Source organism: Chenopodium album, chromosome 3, assembly GCF_948465745.1.
Source record: "Chenopodium album chromosome 3, dcCheAlbu1.1, whole genome shotgun sequence".
Lineage (NCBI taxonomy): Eukaryota > Viridiplantae > Streptophyta > Magnoliopsida > Caryophyllales > Amaranthaceae > Chenopodium > Chenopodium album.
The window spans coordinates 50,418,393-50,438,607 of record NC_137836.1 but is presented as its reverse complement, the minus strand read 5'-3'; the positions used below and the strand labels follow the sequence as shown (position 1 = coordinate 50,438,607).

The 20,215-nt window shown below is 42.2% G+C and overlaps 1 long non-coding RNA gene across 2 annotated transcripts; it reads left to right on the top strand.

The window, feature by feature from the left end:
• The first annotated feature begins 1,618 nt into the window (after positions 1-1,618).
• Positions 1,619-5,267, top strand: LOC145623977 (uncharacterized). Of its 2 annotated transcripts, none has more exons than XR_014110351.1 (3): positions 1,619-1,974; positions 3,530-3,679; positions 4,970-5,267. It is a non-coding gene; the product is annotated as an uncharacterized LOC145623977 (long non-coding RNA). The 2 variants fall into 2 exon arrangements; XR_014110352.1 differs by having other exon boundaries at positions 4,950-5,267.
• Positions 5,268-20,215: the final 14,948 nt, after the last annotated feature.

The following is a 20,215-nucleotide window of genomic DNA, read 5'->3' as shown; positions in this document are numbered from 1 at the left end:
CTGTCTTTGAGAACTATTCTCAAGGATTTCCTTTACTAATCATGGAAACAATATTATTTGATTTAGAATACTATAAATATAAGTGCAAAGTATAACCATTTATCAAGAACATAATAAGTTTGAAATTTAATAGCATTCATGCAAACTTCAATCTTATTAAACGTCTTATTTACGCATAAAAATTGTCCCTATTTGGCGAAAATAAGGCGATTCCAAGATCCGAAGAAACAAAGAGTGGTTAAGCATGCTTTGGCTTGTCTTAACACTCAATATTCTAAGGTAAGCATTGCCTTTTTAATGGCTCTAAGCCACTCTTGGTTAGATAATCGTCGCATCTAATGCATCTTTGACGATGTATCTCTTTTGCCACGGTATGTGAGGACTCCTCACTCATACCGATGAGTTCAACCAAAACCAACGTGCACACCCGGTGTGCCTTATGAGCCTTGGAGAAGTGATGGCACCTCGCTTTGGCGTAGCCTACCATCACCCTCGTTCGGTTGGTAAGTGTTGTTTTGGAAAGGCAAGTTTGACTCAATATTATTAGGGACCTAGGATTTCTATGTTGGTTGATTTAAGTGAACTTAACTAATCATCGCGACATAAAGAAAACCTAAACATGCATCTAATGAATAATTCACATGTATATATAAGCATAAAATATAAAGCGAAATTATAGATGCATATTGGCAACTAGCATGACCCCTTGAATTCTTCAAGTCTTCAAAAGGTCTTCCTTTGCAATTCAAGGCTTTGTCGTCCAAGATACGCCGTCTTCAAGACTTAACCAAACTATGCAAATACTAGTGTCTACGACTAGGAATAATCTAAATATTAAGGTACAAAAATACTTAACGGTGCGTAGAGGATGAGTGACATTTATGTCACTCCTAAGGAGTAGTTTTAGAGTCTTTTCCGTGTTTATTTTTCCCTTATTTTCCTTTTATTCTCTTGTTTTCTCTTTAATAAAGTTTCTAGTTTATTTTGGTAATTTTGGAGTGTTTTGGTTTAGTTTCTTTATTTTATTAGTTTTAGTCTATTTTCGTATTTTATTTTACTTGTTTGCTTGTATAGTTTTTGTTTTATTTTTATTAGTTTAGTTTTATGTCTCTTATTTTCTATTTTATTTTATTTATTACTATTTTATTTATTTTATTTTATTTGTCGTGGTTTTGTTTTATTTCGTCCTTTGTTTATTTTCATTTTATTTTATTTTATATTTTTCCCGATTCTCCCTTGTGTATATTTTGTTTTGTAGGATCGTGTTCGGAGGTCCGAGGTTCGAGTCAAATGAGCAATGCCTCTCACTCCACGTAATTCACTAGTGGAAAAAATCTCATTCGTAACAGGCTATTTGTAACGGGCAAAGCTATGCCCGTTACATTAAATATATTCGTAACGGGCAAAATAGTGTCCGTTACGAATACTTAGTTATTCGTAACGGGCAAAATATTGCCCGTTACGAATACTTATTTAGTTGTAACCGTCATCATTTGCCCGTTACGGATATTATATTACAAGTAACGGGCATATTGAGCCCGATACAACTGCTTGAGCGTGGCCCAAATGATAAGAGGAGCCCATTACTTGGCTTTGGATTTTTATTAGGGTTTACCTAGCCGTCATTCACCTCTTTTATCTCATTTCACACTCAGTCACTCTCTCTCCTCTCCTCTCCTCCATCAATCTTCCCCATTCAATTGGTGATGAAACAAGGCGAGAAAAATGGCGATATGGGACGAGGAGAGAGAAAAAATGGTGAAATTGGGGGTTTTGATGATTTTTAGATCGGAGGGTTTATTGATTTTTCTCTAAGGCTTCTCCATTCTCCAACTCGCTAGATCTAGCTTAGTCAACCCAGCTTTCCTCTTTGTAAAAGAAATAAAATAAAATCAAATTGAATTTCGTCGGTCCAAGCAATTGAAGCGTTCCATTGAAGCGCACTTGACGTTCTCCATTGAAGCAACTTCTGAAGTAAGTTAAAGTTTCTTTTTCTAATCTTATCAATTTCACAATCTAGGGTTTATCTTCGATTTAATTTAATTGTTTAAGGTTCGAATATCTGAATGGTTCAAATTAGTAAGATTATGAAAGATCATAACCAGCGATTATGTTGTTAGAAAACAAAATTATGACCCGAATTTGATAATTGTATCAAATATGCCTTAAATTATGTGATTTTCCGAGCGTAATTTGATAATTGAATCAAACATGCCTAAATTTATGTGTTTTTTCGAGCCTAATTTGATAATTTATCCTGAAATTATGTTTTCAAAACAAGGGTTTTTCTGCTTTTAGATTTTAATTTAATTTTTTTTCCCTAAAAATTATGCCTTTTTCAAATACCTGCAGCACCGCAAATTATATACTACATATCTTTGTTTTTAAGCTTAAGGTTTAAACTGGTATTGTTTTGATGATTTTTGTGATTTAATTTTATGGCTTATGATATGACTCGTGATTTTTCGAGGTTTTTGGAGTTTGATTTACCCAGATTTGCTGAGTTGAAGCTAATTTTGATGTTTTTGGGTGGAAGGGATTGAATGTTTTTCTGGGATTTTTTGCTGTGTTTTCATGGTGTCTCTTGAAATATTTTGATGAATAATGTGTTGGGATAATAATGGAAGATGAAAAGTAAAGTGGAAGACTGAACAAACTGTAGAACCATCCTCCTCCGATGCGCTCAGTTCTCCCGCTTTTCCCCTTGATTTTTGCTCTTTTCGATTTCCCTTTTTTTTATAATTTAAATTTCTCTTGTAAAGTTTGTGGAATTAAATAAGCAGTCAAAAACTGAATAAAAAGAGGAGATCTTCTCCCGTGATTAAATTATAGACAAGAGTCTTCATTCATACCTTAGAATTAGGTGAGCAGATTTTGTTTATATTTGATAACATTTTGTTGAATCTGACCTGGTTTTATTGAATTTTAAACTAATTTATTTTACTGAACATTATATGCTAGCATGGTTAAGGTCTCTTGGCTCTGATCTATTCTCAAAATCCAAAGAATAATGATTCAGCGCTTTGTTATACTCTCTATTAGTGATTATATTGTTCTTCTTTTTTTTTTTTTTTTTTTTTTTTTTTTTTTTTTTTTTTCTTTCTGATCTATTCTCAGAAATTCTGATTGAAGCCATCATTGGCTGCTGCTGGTGTTAATAATGATGTTACTTTTTTTTTTCTTATAATTAAAATAAATGTAGTAGTTGAAGAACAATCAGAATTTTTTCAAGGAAATTCAACAATAAGATATGTTAAGGTGTCTTATGTGAATAGAATATGAAAAATTGTTTAACTGTCAGTTTGAAGATTTAATTTTAGATAATGGAGTAAGAAATTAGATAATATTTAAGTTGATTTTATTGGGATGGATTTTACTAGTTTATTGCGTCATTTAGTGTTCCCTGTTGTAAGCTCTTCAACCTCTCAATATGTGTCTTTCTTTTTTTTTTGGAATTTGTTAATATAAACTGGATTTTATTGTTGAAAGTTTCTTGAGATTCTTACACAATCACCTACTTACATTTTAGGTGACTAAGCTCTCCCTTGAAGAAACTGAGAGTGTGACTGCTGACCATGGTGAGAGCATTAGTCATGTAACTTTTGGGCTAAGAACTAGATCAGGAACCAAGCAATTGAAGCTGGATCCGAATATCTACTTTGCTTTGATAAAGGAAAAGGTATATATCCATACTCTTGTTCATGGATCGATGTTATGCCATATCTTGTCTTGTGTGGTCATATTGTGTGTTCTTTTATATACTCCTTTTCTCCCATAACCTCAGTTAAGTGAGTGAGTTTATGTTTACCATGTCTATTTCCTTGGACATTTCTTGTTAGATTTGGTGCCATCTTTTATTTTCCGGGATTAATAACCTCAATTGGGCATGTACTATTAATTTTCATGACTACAAGTTATACACTGATAAAAATAACAATAATTCATCAGCTAATGAAATACCTGCAACATTATTCCAGTTTGAAGAATTTTTCTTTTGGATACAACATGCTCTAGGTAGGCTTAAAAGCCAAATAGATTTTTAATGAATGTATTAAATTTTATAAAAGAAGAAAAAAACATTAAATTATGTGTTCAGAAATGATTCTTAAGTAAGCACCTGATGCTTAGGTCTAGGTTTGATGTTAACTGTCTAGATATGCAAATCAATTACTGGTTGTTTTAGATTTCGGACAAAGGAAATACATTGATTCATTATTCGTTGTTATATACACTCGGATGGTTCGTTGTCAGTTACTGCATTTCTTGCTTCAGTATCTGATTTTAGTTAAATGCAGATGAATTTCTGAATTCAGTAACCTGTGTTGTGTTGCTTATTAGCATTATAAATATCAAATTTAGAAAGTAATGATATAGCGCGATAGAGCTTAGAATCTCAAGTACATCATGGCTGATTTGTTTAATCCATTGAATATCCTGACAACAAAAACCAATGCCAATCTTCATGTCAAATCCGGGGATTAGGGGAGGCAAATGAATGATGAATGATATTTAATCCTACAATCAACCAAAGATCATATAGAAAATTAGCGAAAATTGTATATAATAAAGTTTTTATGATTCTTTGGCTAATATGCTAATAAGCACTAAGCAAACAACTAATTACTCGACGCACTTTTCTAATCTCCATGTATTATTATCTAATCTCCCAGATTATAGAAAGATATTACTTTGGCTGGCTGGCATAAGCAGGTTTTGATGTTGGCAATTACATGAAATACTCTGGTGGTTGTGTTCTAGGGTTCGCTTGATTTTCTGAAATTGCTGTAGGGCAAGCGGGGGTTGCCTACACACAAAGTGTTTTGTATTTTCTGACTGTAGAAGAAGTGTTCATTGTTTTGCTCTGAATGTAATATGGGTTGTTGCTGATTTAGTTTGTTATATGAGGAGAATGCTTCAATTTTATGTCTTAATAGGTTATTTATTTGTAGTGAATAAACTGCGTTATCAGGTTTTGATGGAGTGGAGATCCATGGAGCCCATGGCTACCTCATTGACCAATTCCTAAAATATGGCTGTACAAAATTTAAGCTTCATCAAGACAGTATACAATTCTACAAGATTTTTCAAGTTCTTAGTCTACTATATGGAATATAAAACTTGTTTAAATTTTCATGTTGTATTACAGAGTATTATTTATTTAGTAGCTTTTGACTCATGTTGAGAGTTGTTGTAAAGTCAATTTGGACATTTGTGAATGTTGTATATTTGATTTTATAATTAATTCAATTTTACATTTATTATTATTATTGACAATAGTAATTAAAATTTGGCATCATAGCAGATTATCAGGATAGCTGACTAGCAGGTATCACCTGCTGCATTTTTTTTTTAATTTGGGTTCAATTGTATTCGTAACGGGCGGTCAAACTGCCCGTTACATATAACCCGTTATTCGTAACGGGCGGTCAAACTGCCCGTTACGAATAACCCGTTATTCGTAACGGGCAGTCAAAATGACCGTTACGAATAACCCGTTATTCGTAACGGGCAGTCAAAATGCCCATTACGAATAACATAGCCTATCCGTAACGGCAGCATACGTAACGCCTGTTGCCCGTTACGGATAGGCTATTTTTTCCCGTTACGGATAGCTATTTTTCCACTAGTGATTGCTGCTCATCTTAATGCACCTTGCCCTTCCTATCCTCCACCCCACCATATCTTATCCTCCACCACAACAGCACCTCACTCCCCTGCTCCCTGCTACACCACCAATTACAGCAGCCACGCAACTCCCCTGCTGCCACCCAATCCACGCACCAGCCTAAGCAACTCACCATCAATTTCAACCACCAGCCAACAACCACCTCACCACCGCAACTCAGAGCAACAACCCCTGCTGCCTCCCTCACGCAACAATCAACCCCTTCACCACGCAAACCTGCAACACCACCATCACCCACCAATTTCATCCATCTCACACCAACGCGCAACCCCACAACCACCAACAACAGCAACCACAACACTTTCCACCACCAATCCGTGCAGCCACTCACCAGTACCCCCTGCTATCACCACCTCACACGACCACAACCAAACACCACACACAACCAGCGCTCACCCTTCACCAATAACCCCTCACAATCAGCCCCACTCGCAACAATCACCAGCAGCAGCACTTTGCACCACATCAAACCATCAATTAAGCAACCAATTGACCCAAAAATCAGAGCAATTAGCGAATTAATCAAGTTCGAGCAAACCAATAAAAGTTCGGTCGAAGTGCGAGTCAGAAACTTTGGAGGTTTTGTTATTCGAAGAGGAGTGGTCAAACATACCCATGGTTCGACCGAACCAACCCCGTAGTTCGGCCGCACCAACCCGTGGTTCGACCGAACCACTTCACGAGCTTCTCACGCGAGTTTTAATGAAAATTGAACAACCTTGATTGATTGCTGGTTGATGAAGATGTCGGTGATGATTTTGAGCCGATGATAATGGTTGATGATGGTGGTATGATAATCGAAAATCAGAGCAGCCATGAAGATCGAAGAAGGGCGTCTGATTGTTTTGTGGGTGGGGGATTTGTTTTGTTTTTCTTTTATTTTTATTTCTTTTTCTTTTCCCTTTTCTTATTTTCTTTCTTTTATTTTTATTTTTATTTTAGTTTCTGATTTTTTTACTTTTCCTTTTTAATTTAATTTATTTTATTTTCTTTTTCTATTTTTCCTAGTTTTATTAAGTTGGTATAAATGCCCAATTTTGGGGGAAAACACAGATATTCAATAACTATCTATTCTACTCTCTAATTAGTTTTTGTTTAGGTTATGATTAGTCTTCATTGGTAGAGAGAGAAAGTGTGGTTTTCTTCATTAATGAACTTGGATTTTGAAGAAGGAGCTTGTTCAATCCTTTGTAGACCTTTATCTTCAATTAATGAGCAATCTCTTACTCTTTCTCTTTACCTTTGTTTTTTATTTTGCTTATTTGTTTTTATTTTTCTTCTTTGCTTATTAATCATGTTGATGCTTATTGATTTGATGATTGATATTGTTTTCAACATGATTTGTGAGTAGTCACCTAGCCAAGGGTGTGGGGATGGTGTAGTTGCTAATTGTTCATGCTTTTAATGTTGGGGTTATGTTAATGGTGATTAAAGTCTTTGCATGCTTGATATTCTTTGGTCTTTCTTGCAAGTGCACATTGTTAGTTGATCAAAGATGAGTCTTTACTAACAAGTAACGGAAGTTGACTTAGTTGAGATTCATTACTATCGATTGTAATTTAATAGTACCTCCTAGTATATGGTTCTAATGTGGAAACATAGAGGCTATGTTAGGAGAAGCCAATTGACCCCGGAAGGCGGCTAGATTGGACCCTTTACTTCGATATTCATGCATGTTTAGTTTACCATTGATATGCTACTTTGTTATTGCATGATCAAGCGTCAACTTCACCTACCCATTTCCCTTGGTGCCTTAATGTTTTATTTCTTTTTTTTAGCATCTTTAGACTTTAGTTTATTTATCTCCTATTCCGGACTAGCTTAATTGTCGATAACATTTGGTGGTCTTTATCCGTTCTCTGTGGTTCGACCCCTATGCTTGCCTTATACTCGTATTAGGTTTGTTTAGGTTGTATAAATTGTATTTGATCTAGGGATAGACAATTGACGACGCGTTTATTCCCCTGTCAGCAGGCCGTATTTAGATTTACAAAAATACATAACGGCACGTAGTCCATATTTTCTATCCTAATCGGGTCCCACTAGTTACCATTTCATGAAACCTGTGAGAGAGAATATACATTCCATTCATCCATTCATTATTTGTGAATGGCCCATGCAATTTACAATATCAAACAAGTAAAAAGCTTTTAAACAACGCGCGCACTAGTAACTAATCTAGGTGGTTAATCCGATTAACACGCCTAATTAAAACTAGTCAAAGTTGTTTAACCGATTATGTAATTGACGTCATTAATAATTGAAGCTCCCACTAAATTCCGCATTTCCCTTAATTAATCCAATTAATTAAGTCGGTAGCACCCAAACTTGTCAAAATAAAATTTTGTCAATGCCGCTCAAAACCGAGGCCTAGCCTCCCAAAATTTTAATTAAAATAAACAAAATTAATTAAAATAAATAAAACGGCAAAGTAAGCAAATATTAAGCCAACCGCATTTCAAGTGGCTTTCGCTTTAAGCGTTTTGCCAAAGAAACTCGAATAATTGCGGCTCGTGCAAACCAAGCACACTACGTCCATTCGCCTCACCTCACCAAGCACATACACACACAAAAGCTCCGCACACACGGCCCGCTGCAAGCAGCCTTGAGCTACTGCCACTGCTGCACGCACGCGCACGCACAACCATGGCTGCTGCTGCGTGGCTGCTGTGGCCGTGTGCTGCTGCCGCGCATATGGCCGCACGCAAGGCGGGGCAGCCACATGCGGGCTGCTATGCAGCCCGGCTAGCCAAGTGTGGTTCTTTGCCTCGTTTTGTGTGCAATGGCCTCGGGATTTGATCCCATTTCGCGAGACATAATTAATTAATTCTAAATTAATTTTAGAACTAACTTAATGAGCAAAAATGAAAAAATTTTAAACAAGTCCAACTTAATAAAATTTCAAAGTGCAAATAACCAAAATAATTCCAAGATCAAATACTACCAAGTAAGTGTGCTTTAAGGGGACTTAAAAATGCAAAAAATAATGCAAATAATCAACCACATAATCAACAAGTTATGCCATTAATTTCAAGGTTAGAAAAGACTTAAAATTTTTCGTCAAAAACGAAAAATCCCTTAAAAAAGGCACTTCTGGTCAGAATTTGGCTAAAACCACAGTCCCAAAAGGATAAAAACCATTCCAGAACACCTTTTCCACCCAAAATTCACTATTTTTGGGCGAAAATCTGGGTTCTGGGCCAAATTCGACATTAAAAACGGGATTAAAATAAATAAATCCGAGCTACTAATCTAATTAGCAACTTAAACCAGAAAAATAAGCCAAAATAAACCTTGAAAAACATGATTATAAAAATAAACGAACGGGGCTCTGATACCACTGTTGGGGTTTGGTGAGTCCGACTCACCGCGGAAACAACCCCGACCCAAGGAACCACTCGTAATTAATAAAACCATAAAGCATAAGTAAGTAAACACAAGAAAAGGAAGAACGAATCATACCCTTGAAGCGAGCTTCGCCCTCTCAAAACAGGCTCTTACTTGAAAGCCTTGAGCACCGCAAATGTCGTGCCTCCAACGGTATCCACCCACAAAGGACGAACACGACTTTTTAGGTCCGCTACCTTGGAGTTAGCAAGGTCCGACCAAAACCCAAGTGTTAATGGAGTTTAAGAGTTTTTCCAAATTATGGAATACTCTTTCTAACTCCCACTCAAGCCCTTTACTCCAAATCCCAAGGTTGGTATTTACAGAGGAAAGTATGAGTGGGAATTTCTATCCCATCAATGTGGAATACATGAAATTCCACAAATTAATTTAAAGCTAAATTAAATTAAATATATAAGCAAGTAATAAATCAACAAGTGTCCTAGTCATATGTAAAGAGGAGTATGGACCACTTGGAGAGGAGGGGACCATACTTGCTCCCCACTCCTTCTTCTGCTTGTGACACTTGTCTACACCAAAAAGCAAGCATACTTACTAGCTTCCCCTATCTACCCGACCTAGGCCCACGGCCCAGCTAGCCTCGCACCGTGCGGGCTGCTAGCTGCTGCCAGCTCGGCCCAGCACGCCCACACACATCAGTGCGGGTTTCTGATGCCGAGGGCGCTGCTAGCTAGCCACGCACATGTGCGGGATGCTAGCAGCAGCGCACGCCAGCACGCCACGCACTGCTTGCGGGATGCTGGCCGTGCTGTGCTAGCATGCCTCGCACATGGTGCGGGCTGCTAGCCACGCCTTGCTAGCATGTCTCGCACATGGTGCGGGCTGCTAGCTCGGCTAATCCCCTAGCACTCGGGATTCCGGTGCTAGGGGTATTTTGGTCATTGTTGATTTATTACTAATTTGCCGTCTCGTCTTTTTATTATTTTTGACTCGACTTCCGACACTCGGTTTCGACGCTCTAAGCTCGAATTTCCGACGTCTAAATATTTAACACTCGGGCGACGAATTAATTTCTTCCGAATTAATTCGTCGAGTCGGTTCGTATATTTTGCTTGGGTGTGACCCGAAAGGTTCAGACAAGATTAAGTTGTAATATTAATTATATTAATATTACTGATCGGAAGCGGCCTCCACCCAGGAATTCCGATCACTTGACCTTACTGAATATATTAGCTTTCTAATAATTCTGAACCCGCCATCAGAATAATACACTTGTTCGAAGGACACCATTCCTTTCATTGAGATCATAAAGTACAGAGGCTCGCCCGATCGGGCGCGCCTTTTTAATCCGGGGTTTTAAACCCCTTTCTCCCTTTCTCTTTTCTTTTTCTTCCTTACTTCTTCTTTCTCCTTCACACTTTCTCTCTCTAAAACTTCCATTTTCAAACCTTCAACTACACCTTCAATCCAAGATCTCCTCAAATTCACCCATCAAAACCTCAAATTTCTTACATATTCTTAATCCTCACACCTTCCTCTACATTTTCCACCTATTTTCTCCCACTTTCTCTCATACTTCCTTCAAATCCTTAGAGAGAGAAAGCTCCAAATACCCAATTTTCCACATACAATGGCTTTAAAGAGTTCAAGGACACAAAGGGGTGAAAGTTCGAGGGCACCACAACCAACGGTCAACGCGGACCTTCAATTACCAGGATAGGAGGAGGTTGTCATCACCTCGGAGGAGCAATGGGCTAGGATGCTAAACCTCATCGATCGACAGGTAATCTTGATAGAGAAATAAACTAGTCGTTAATTGCCTATCCCAAAATCAAACACTATTTAAAAAAATCCTAAACCAGCCTAAAACAAGTATAGGTAAGTATATGGTCGAACCCAAAGGAGTTAGTTAGTGTTATCTTTAGCCTAAATCAAGATATTTTGGAGATTGAAGTGAGAAAATGGTTGGTGTTATGATAGAAAAATTAGACTAATCAAGTAATTCAATAAGCTAAATGGTAGGGATATTGGTTCCACATGCTAATTCAATAATCGTGCTAATTGACAATTTATTCGTTTGATTCAAGCATTGCAAAGGACAAACAATAGTAGCAATCAAGAGAATTCAAGAGCTATCTCCTAGAGGCCAAACTAGGGGTCACTACGAATGGCTAATCAAGGAAATTCACAATCAAACTCAATCAATTAAAGCAATTCTCAAATTGATGGTCATGTCATTAAGAAATGCAATGCAATCTAGATTAATCTTATAGGTTGATCATTCCTAATCTAATTAATCACATGCAAAACTATGTCAACCAATTTAATTGCAACAATTCAATCAATCAAAGATCATCAACTAGCACAGATAATCAATCAAGCATGCTTCCCATTCTCCCTAGCAACTAATCTACTCACTAATCATGGTGTAACTGAAGAACAAATCACTAGAATTAGCATTGATCATCATTCTAAATTAAAATCAAGAGAAAGCAATATCAACTAAAATATCCTATTCAAATCCAAGCAATACAAGCAATCAAAGATGAAACTAAATCAATCAAGTAAGAGATGAACTAGAAGAAGAAAATCTTACTAACATTAATGATTGAAAATGAAGAAATCTGATTTGGGTATTTTATACCCGGCCAGGTGGCCCAATCAGAAAGCGCCACGTGTCCTCCATATAGGTGCCATTTGGACCTATGGAATGATGACACGTGGAGGGTGGACTCTTCTCCGTCCTACGAGGACTGAAGGTCCAGCAGGGACCATTTAGGTTGCGACACGTGTCGCCAAAAAGGTGCTTCAGAATCCTTTTGGGCACAGTGACACGTGTCACTCGGGCAATTGGCCCGGGGATGGCAGCCTTCTAAAGGCCCAAATCTTGAGGCGCCGCAAAACGGCGTGACCTAATTCCTAGGTCACCAAGATCCTAGGAGGGGCACACTTTTGAAAAGGACCCTATAAATAGGGATATTCTGGCATTTATGACGGACACAACAACACAACAGAAAAAAGGAGTGAGAATATTCACACAATACGAGACAACACGTCACTTAGCACAGAGCTGTCGTTCTTAAGGAACACACAACACTTTACCTGAGCTCGGAATCCGAGCAGATAAACATTACTTCCGCACATTTTATTTCCGAACGTTTACTAAATTAATCTTCGGAGGTTGACCACCGACCATCCGGCGGTCCGTTTGCTTTGCAGGTACAGGCATCCTCAATCGAATCCAGTTTCAGTGTTGTAACTCTCCCAAGGGACAAAAACCCCCGAAACATTTTGCGCCGTATGTGGGGAGAGTACCTCTGAAATGGTTTCACAAGAACCTGTACCAAATCCAGAGGTCATTCGGCCTCCAGATGATATACTGGTCCAAACGGACCATGACTTAGGGGACGACGCTGACGTCGAAACCTATATGGATCCAAATGGATCCCTCATCTCTAAGCGCATCCGCAATAAGGAGAGGCGGGAGCGCCACCATGACCAGGCAGGGCCAAGCAAAACTGCTGGTCAGCCAAAGAAGCCCTCGGGGCGGCCGGTTGATCCTTCCCAGGCGGCAGGATCAACTCCCGTCACTCGGGATGAGCTAATGTCACTTCTGAGCAGCCTCAGGGGTGAAATCAAGCAGCTCGCCTCGAAGAAGTCGCCTGATCCTAGAAAGGAGCAGTCGGCCAAGAAGCCAGCCCAAGCTGGCAAACAGAACTCGGTCAGGGACCGTCAGCCGACTCTTCATCTTGCTCCTAAGGAGAAGGCCAGGCCCCAATTTGACCTTAATCGGCTCCGTTTCCCAGAAACGGGCGCAAGAAAACCCATCCGGCACATACAGCCGGATGGTAGCAAGAAAACGTTCTCTGACGCTCGGCAATACATTGAGGAGAGGAGAACCCAGCAATCAGAGTCGGCTTCAACGTCGACTTATCATGATAGCTTTCGGAATACCTCTGTGAGGTGTTCCGAATCGGTACATGAGACCCCAGCAAGCAGCCAACGGGTTCAGTCTGGGCCTCATTTGATTCAGTCCGCCTAGTACATGGCACAACCATTGTACCAGGCGCCAGTTTTACCTTACATGCAACCTACCCTCTATGGAGGACAGGCGGCAAACGGCTATCAGCCGATGGACTTGCAGCTTAGGCTGCAACACCTTGGAGATCAACCCTCTGCTTTATCCAGGGAAATAACTGATGTCGTACAGCCGGATAAAGTTAAAAACGTTCTGGTTGGAGCCTATGACGGGACCTCCAACCCAGAAGACCACCTGCTAGCATACACCCACCTCATGTATTTACAAGGGTTGGATGATGTCGCATGGTGTCGTTGCTTTCCAGCCACCCTGAAGGGCATAGCCCAGCAGTGGTTTGGAAATCTGTCGGCTGGTTGCATAAATAGCTTCAAGACGCTTGCGTTCTTGTTTGCATCAAACTTCTCTATGAACATCCCTGCCAAAAAGACAAGTCTTGACTTGGGCAATGTACAGCAGGGAGATAGAGAAGGTTTGCGTTCCTACGTCAGGCGGTTCAATCTGGTCCGAATCCAGATTCATGGGCTCTCTGATGAGGTCGCCTTCACAAACTTCTTCAAGGGTCTGAAGGACGGGACTACTTTTAAGTACGAACTCGTCCGCAAACAAATCTTTACTCTACAAAGAGCCTTGCGAGAGGCGGAAGCCTATATACAGGTGACCGAACTCTGCTCCTCCAATAAGCAGTCGGACCATAAGAAGTCCGACCGACAGAAAGAGAGTCGGCCTGCTCAGCCGGCCCCTAAGCCAGAAGAGAGAAAAAAGAAAAAGCAAGTCTGGGCCATTGATAACTCTGATCAACCGGCCCAGAAGAAGAAAAAGGAGTGGAAACCGTACGTCCCAAGGTACGAATTCCACAAGGATTGCTGCTCCATCCTCTTGGAAATTAAGGATCGGCTAACTCTTGAAAAGCCGACTCCTATGAAAGGTTCCGCTGAAAATCGGAACAAGAACAAGCATTGCCATTTCCTTGAGGATGTTGGCCATGACACGAACGACTGCTTTAGTCTCAAGCGGGAGCTCGACCGTCTGGCCGACAAAGGACAGCTGAAGTCCTATGTGAAGTCCAAAGTGACTTCAAAAGCAAATCCGGGGCAGTCCAAGAAGAAGACTCCCCAGCCTGCTGTGAGTGCCGAAACTGATGAAGAGCCGGTGTACACCATAGCAGGCGGATTTTCCGGTGGTGGCCCGACCATTCGGGGTACCAAGGACCATCTGAGAAAGATGGTCAATTCTGTTGAGGAGGGGGATGCATCAAGCGCATCCACCTTCCCTAAAGTTGTCATCACCGAGCAGGACAAAGGCAAAGTCCGTCGGCCGCATGATGACCCTGTTGTCATTGAGTGCAAGGTCGCCAACCAGCTGGTGGGCCGAATTCTGATTGACACAGGAAGCTCCTCTGACCTCATCAGCCTCAAATGCTTATCCAATCTCAAGTACAAACCGGATAGCATGATGGAGGTCACCCACACCCTTGTTGGGTTTTGGGGAGGACTTGTGCACCCAGTCGGACGAATTGACCTACCTGTCCGCCTGGGAAGTAGGGGAGACGGTCGGCACATGGCCATCCGTTTCCTAGTGGTTGAAGAGCTCATGGCTTACAACCTCATCTTTTGCCGTCCCACTCTTAATGAGTGTAAGGCCGTCATCATCCCTGCTCTCATGCTACTCAAGTATGAGAAGGATGATGGAACAGTTTGCTCCCTAAACGGGGAACAAAAGACGGCCCAAGAGTGTTACCTCTCGGACGTCAAGCCTGCGGTCGTAGCATCCAGCCAGGGCAAGGAAACAATCAACCTCGACGATGTCGAGGAAGAACAGTCGGCCCCACCAGCCGGAAAGAAAAGAAAGGTTGATCAGCTGGTGGTGGTCAAAAAAGAAAAGCAATAGCAATCACTGACCGGGGAACGGTCGGATGATCTTCGTCCCCAGCCTGCTAGTGAACACATTGATATCCCTCTGGATGACAGCCGTCCAGAGCGGACTGTTAAGGTGGGGACGATTGCTTTTGCAAAGCTGGGTGAAAGCCTTCACCAGCTGTTGAGGGAATTCAAAGACATCTTTACCTTTGAAGTGGAAGAGATGCCAGGCATCAGCCCGGATCTCGCTGTCCACAAGCTCGCCGTGGATCCTAAAAAGAAGCCCATCCGGCAAAAGAAAAGAAACCACGGCGAAGAAAGAAGTCAGGCGGCAGCTGCCGAAGTAAAAAAGCTGTTAGATGCCAAGTTCATTCGGCCGTGCAATTTCCCTGAGTGGGTAGCTAACGTTGTGTTAGTAAAAAAGCCGAATGGAACTTGGCGGATGTGTGTTGACTACACAGACCTCAACAAGGCATGTCCAAAGGATAGCTATCCATTGCCTAAGATCAACAGTCTGGTCGACTCAACAGCCGGACATGCCATGATGAGTTGGAGGCGGCTGTTCTGAAAAAGCGAGCAGCTGACTTCGAGTTGCGACAAGGAGAACTCTTGAAACCCCTGTTGAAGTGTGTTACCCCTGAAATGGGGAAGGAAGTCCTCGAAGAGTTGCATTCGGGATTCTGCGCCTCCCATATAGGCGGCAGAGCCCTCGCGACCAAGGCCAGGCGGCTTTACTTCTGGCCAACCCTGGAGTCGGATGCCATGGAAATGGTGAAAAAATGTGACAAGTGCCAAAAGTTTAGCAAGCTCATCCATCGTCCGGCTACAGACCTAACGACCATCCACAGCCCAATACCCTTTGCCAAATGGGGCATGGACATTCTTAGGCCATATACGACTGCACCAGGCGGCAAGCGCTATATATTGGTGGCTGTGGATTACTTTACCAAGTGGGTAGAGGCGGAGGCAGTCAAAAACATCAAGACTAAAGACGTCATTTCCTTCATCTGGAGGAATATAATCACTCGTTTTGGGGTGCCCATGTCTATGGTTTTTGACAATGGTCCTCAATTTGAGACGCCTCAACTCAAGACTTGGCTAGGAGACCAGGGGGTCTTAAGTTTCTTTGCATCAGTCGGCCGGCCGCAAGCAAACGGCCAGGTCGAAGCCTTCAACAAGTTAATTTCAGACGGGATTAAAAAGAAAATTGAGCAGGCTGGTGGCCTTTGGGCGGATGAATTACCACACGTCCTCTGGTCCATCAGACTGACTGCTAAAGGGGCAACTGGAGAAACCCCATTCCGTATGGTGTATGGAGCAGAAGCTGTTCTGCCCATTGAGCACTATGAGCCGACTCTTCGAATCATGTTGTATGATGAAGAGGCAAACTGGGAGGCCATGCGCCTAGCATTGGACTCACTACCAGAGCGCAGGGGCAATGCTACCTTGCGCCATGAGATATACCGTCTGAGAATGACTCGGGCTTACAACAAAAAAGTACACAAACGTCCTCTCAAAGTGGGAGACTTTGTGCTACGGAAAATGGAGGCAGTCGGTAGGGCGAATGAACAGGGAAAGCTAACCCCAAATTGGGAAGGCCCCTACCGAATCTATGAGGAAGTAAGAGACGGCACCTACCGCCTGGAAGACCCAGACGGCAGGCAGCTGCCTAGAACTTGGAATGTAGACAACTTGAAAAAGTACTACTTCTAAGTACGAATGAAAAGACCTCAATTTTGTAATCTCAAGTTTTGTTAATGAGTATGCCTTCATTTCCCAACTTGTCTTTTTATTTAAGTTTCTTAGTGTCGCCTGTATACAAAACAGACGGCCAATATGTTTGGAAAGCGTCTGTCCCAACAGCAGACGCCCCAATCCCTCTGAAGGAGTCGATTGTTTCAGAACAGTCGTTCCTACGAAATTCATCAAGTTTATACTTGATCATTTAAGAGGCCTAAGGCCAGATAAAATCATGATGAGGCCCATGGCCGGATGTTAATAAACAAAAAGAGACCGAATGGTCACAGTCTGCTCCAACATGAGTATGACCGTCTACTCCAACATGAGTCAGATAACCGGCGACGTCCATTCGGGCGAATTCGTCGAGGAGAAGCATCTCCCATTTGGGTGGCACATTGCTCTACGAATATATCAAGCGGCCCTACCGAATGCTAAGGCAGCATTCGCAGTCGTTTGTTTTAATCGAAAGTGAAATCTAAAAGACCTGAATTTTCTATCTGTTCTAGCGTAGTTCAGAAATGGTCACTGTTTCATAAGTAGAGGCTAAGCGAGGCATGAAGTCGGATGCGCCTGTTATTGCTCAGGGGCAAAACAGGCGGAATATTTGATTAATATACGAGTTAAGTTAACTACTTAGCACTTATTGAGGCTATTGGCTGGATGACGCCTGATCCTTGCCTATGGGGCAAGACAGGCGGACAATTATTTTTAAAGAAAATTGGTTAAGTTACAAACTTAGCATTTAATCTCAAAGAGGCCTATGGCCGAAGGCGCCTGTTTTTGCTTATGAGGCAAAACAGGCGGAGATTTCCCCTTAGCAAATTTGCTAAGTTGGAAATTTGAGTTTAGTTCGAGCCAATAGCCGAATGAACACTTATGCTTGCCAATTCTGGATGGACGTCTACCGCGTGGTTTGGGGCAATCACCATAGTGATTGATTGACTTAGAAACCATAAATACTCTTCTAAGTATCAACAATTTCTAAGTCAATCAATCCAATAAACCAAAACCACTCGACATCCGTCCAGGGGCAAGAACATTCGCATGCTATACAGGTTATAATACTTAGCCAAAAACATGCAATGAAAAATTCAAAGGACAGAATATGGATAACTTCAGCCAAATGGCCGAATGATTCAAATTAAAAAAGACCAATCGTCACCAGACGATTGGTTAAGATTGTTATCTGGCAAAGCCAGAAAGATTGTCAAATTACCCAACCCCTCGGTCGGTAAAGATATAAATACTCGGCACGCAGGGCGGAAAAACAAAGTACTTGGCCATTCGGCCGCAGAAACTGAAAAAATAAAAAGCTTAAGTGATCAGGGGAGAGCCTCTTCATTGGCAGCCGGCCTGTTGTCCTTCGGCTGCTCTTCATCATTTTTCTCTTGCTCCTCCGCCTGATCTTCCTCCTCACCACCAGAGGAAGACTCCCCAGAAGAGTCGGACCCAGAGCTTTCCTCGGTCGCAGCATTCTCAGCCTCTTCAATAAGACGAGCGTCGAATGCTTTGCTGGCTTCATCAAACTTGGATTTCCAAGTCTGATAGTCTGAGTCCGGCTGCACAGCCGCCCAAGTGTCCCACATGATGGCATCATAATCGCTCATCATTTGCTTAACAAGAGCCTCTCTCTGTTGCTCAGCCACGGACTCAAACTTGAACTTCAGCTGGTGCTCGTGGTTGCTGAGGCGCTGCTCCAGGCGGCCCACCTTCTGCTTGGCTCTCTCGACCTCTTCTTTGGCATCTTGAAGAGGCTCGAGCTTCTCCTTAAGATTTGTAATTTCTTTCTTAAGGGAAGTGATGCACAGGCGGGCCGAGTCCAGGTCCTTCTTCACGTGCATGTTGGCTTCCGCCTGCGAATACATCATATCAAGCGTCAGATACTCATTTTGAGCAATATAAAATTGAGCTCGATCCAAGGCGGACTCGTCCTGAGCTTTAGCGGCTGTTACCTCTTTGGATTTCTCCTTAAGGGGTTGCCTGAGCCCTTGGACGCGCAGCATGGCCTGCAAAAATAGCCGAATGGTTAATACCAGGCGGATAAAGACTTGAGCAAAAAAAAAAAAAAAGAGAATAGCTTAAGTTAAGACTCATACCTCGCAGAGGTTCCCTAGGATGCCATCCAAGTCCAGGGTGCCGACTCCTCTGACAGACGCCTTGTCGTCAGGATCAACCGCCCTCAGCATGGACTTGGCCATCTGGATTACAGTCGGCCTCTGCACAAGAACTGAGAAGGAAAGAAAGTTAGAAAAATAACACAAGTATATTTGGAAGAACAATAAAGACGAATGGTTTTTACCGTCGTCCTTCGGTTCCTCCTCTCTCCCCAGACTCCTCCTCTCTCCTGCTGAGCCGACAGCAGCGGTGGGTTGCTTGAAGCCACCCTTCGATGCCCTCTGGGCATCCGGTTTGCTGATCTCCTTTTCAGCTTCGAGAGAAGAGGCGTCTGGGCCCTTCTTGGGCTTATGAGCAATGTGCTTTCGGCCGCCCTTTCCAGATGCGCTCACATCACCGGCCCTTGTCTTTTGGACCTTAGGGTCGGATGGTTTTGAAGGAGATTTGGAAGGCGTACCCTACATCAACGCAAGATAAACGCAAGTTAGAAATCATTCGGGCAAATTTAATATTGGTCAGAAATGAAAGTATAACAATTTCCTACCTTGGAGGTGCCGCTCGTTTTCTGCTCGTCCACTTTAGTGTGAGTGGTTGCTTCTGCCCTGCTTAGGACATTCGACCTGTATCGAGCAGTAGATACAGCCGGCTTCCTTGTGGCCGAGAGCTTCTCCATTGCTTTATCTGCAAAAATGAACAAGAATTAGCATCATTAAACAAGTACTGAAAAGCAAAATTAAATTGCATATAAAACAGACGGCCGACTACCTCTCGGCATCTCAGAACTTAGCCCACAGGCGGCTAAGAATGTTCCTTCTTCAAACCACTTGTACAAAGGGAGATAGCATTGAGGGGTGATCTCCTTGTCCCCCTCATCATTCGTCCACACGGACACGGTAAACAACCCCGCGTCCATGATCTCCTCCTTTGTCGACCTGGGAATAGGCGGCAATGCGCTCCTGCCTGCTAGGAGAGGTGGATCCTTATTCCACCTGTTATACTTTTGGTTCAGGCGGCTGTCGGCAGACTTGACTATATAAAACTTAGTCCTCCAGTCTTTCCACTTGTTCTCTTTGCCAACAACCATCATGTACCCCTTGCAAGTGGTCAAGGTGTACCAGCCCTCACCGCCCCTAGCAGGCGCCCTGCTCAGATAGTGCATGTGGGCGAACGCTTCAAAACTCGCCTCCACCTGCAGCATCTCACAGGCGGCAACGTACCCCAGAATATTGATCCAGGAGTTGGGTACAAGTTGCCAGATACCTAGTTGGTATCCGTCCAAGATCCTCTCCACGGCTGGATGGAGAGGGAAGCGGAGGCCAGCCTGGAAGGCCGCTTCATACCAGCCGAATGCTTTGTCCTGATAGCTGGCCAGACTCGGCCAGGGTATGGTGTCGCCCTCGTAAGGGACCGATAAAGTGTAGCCATAGCCTA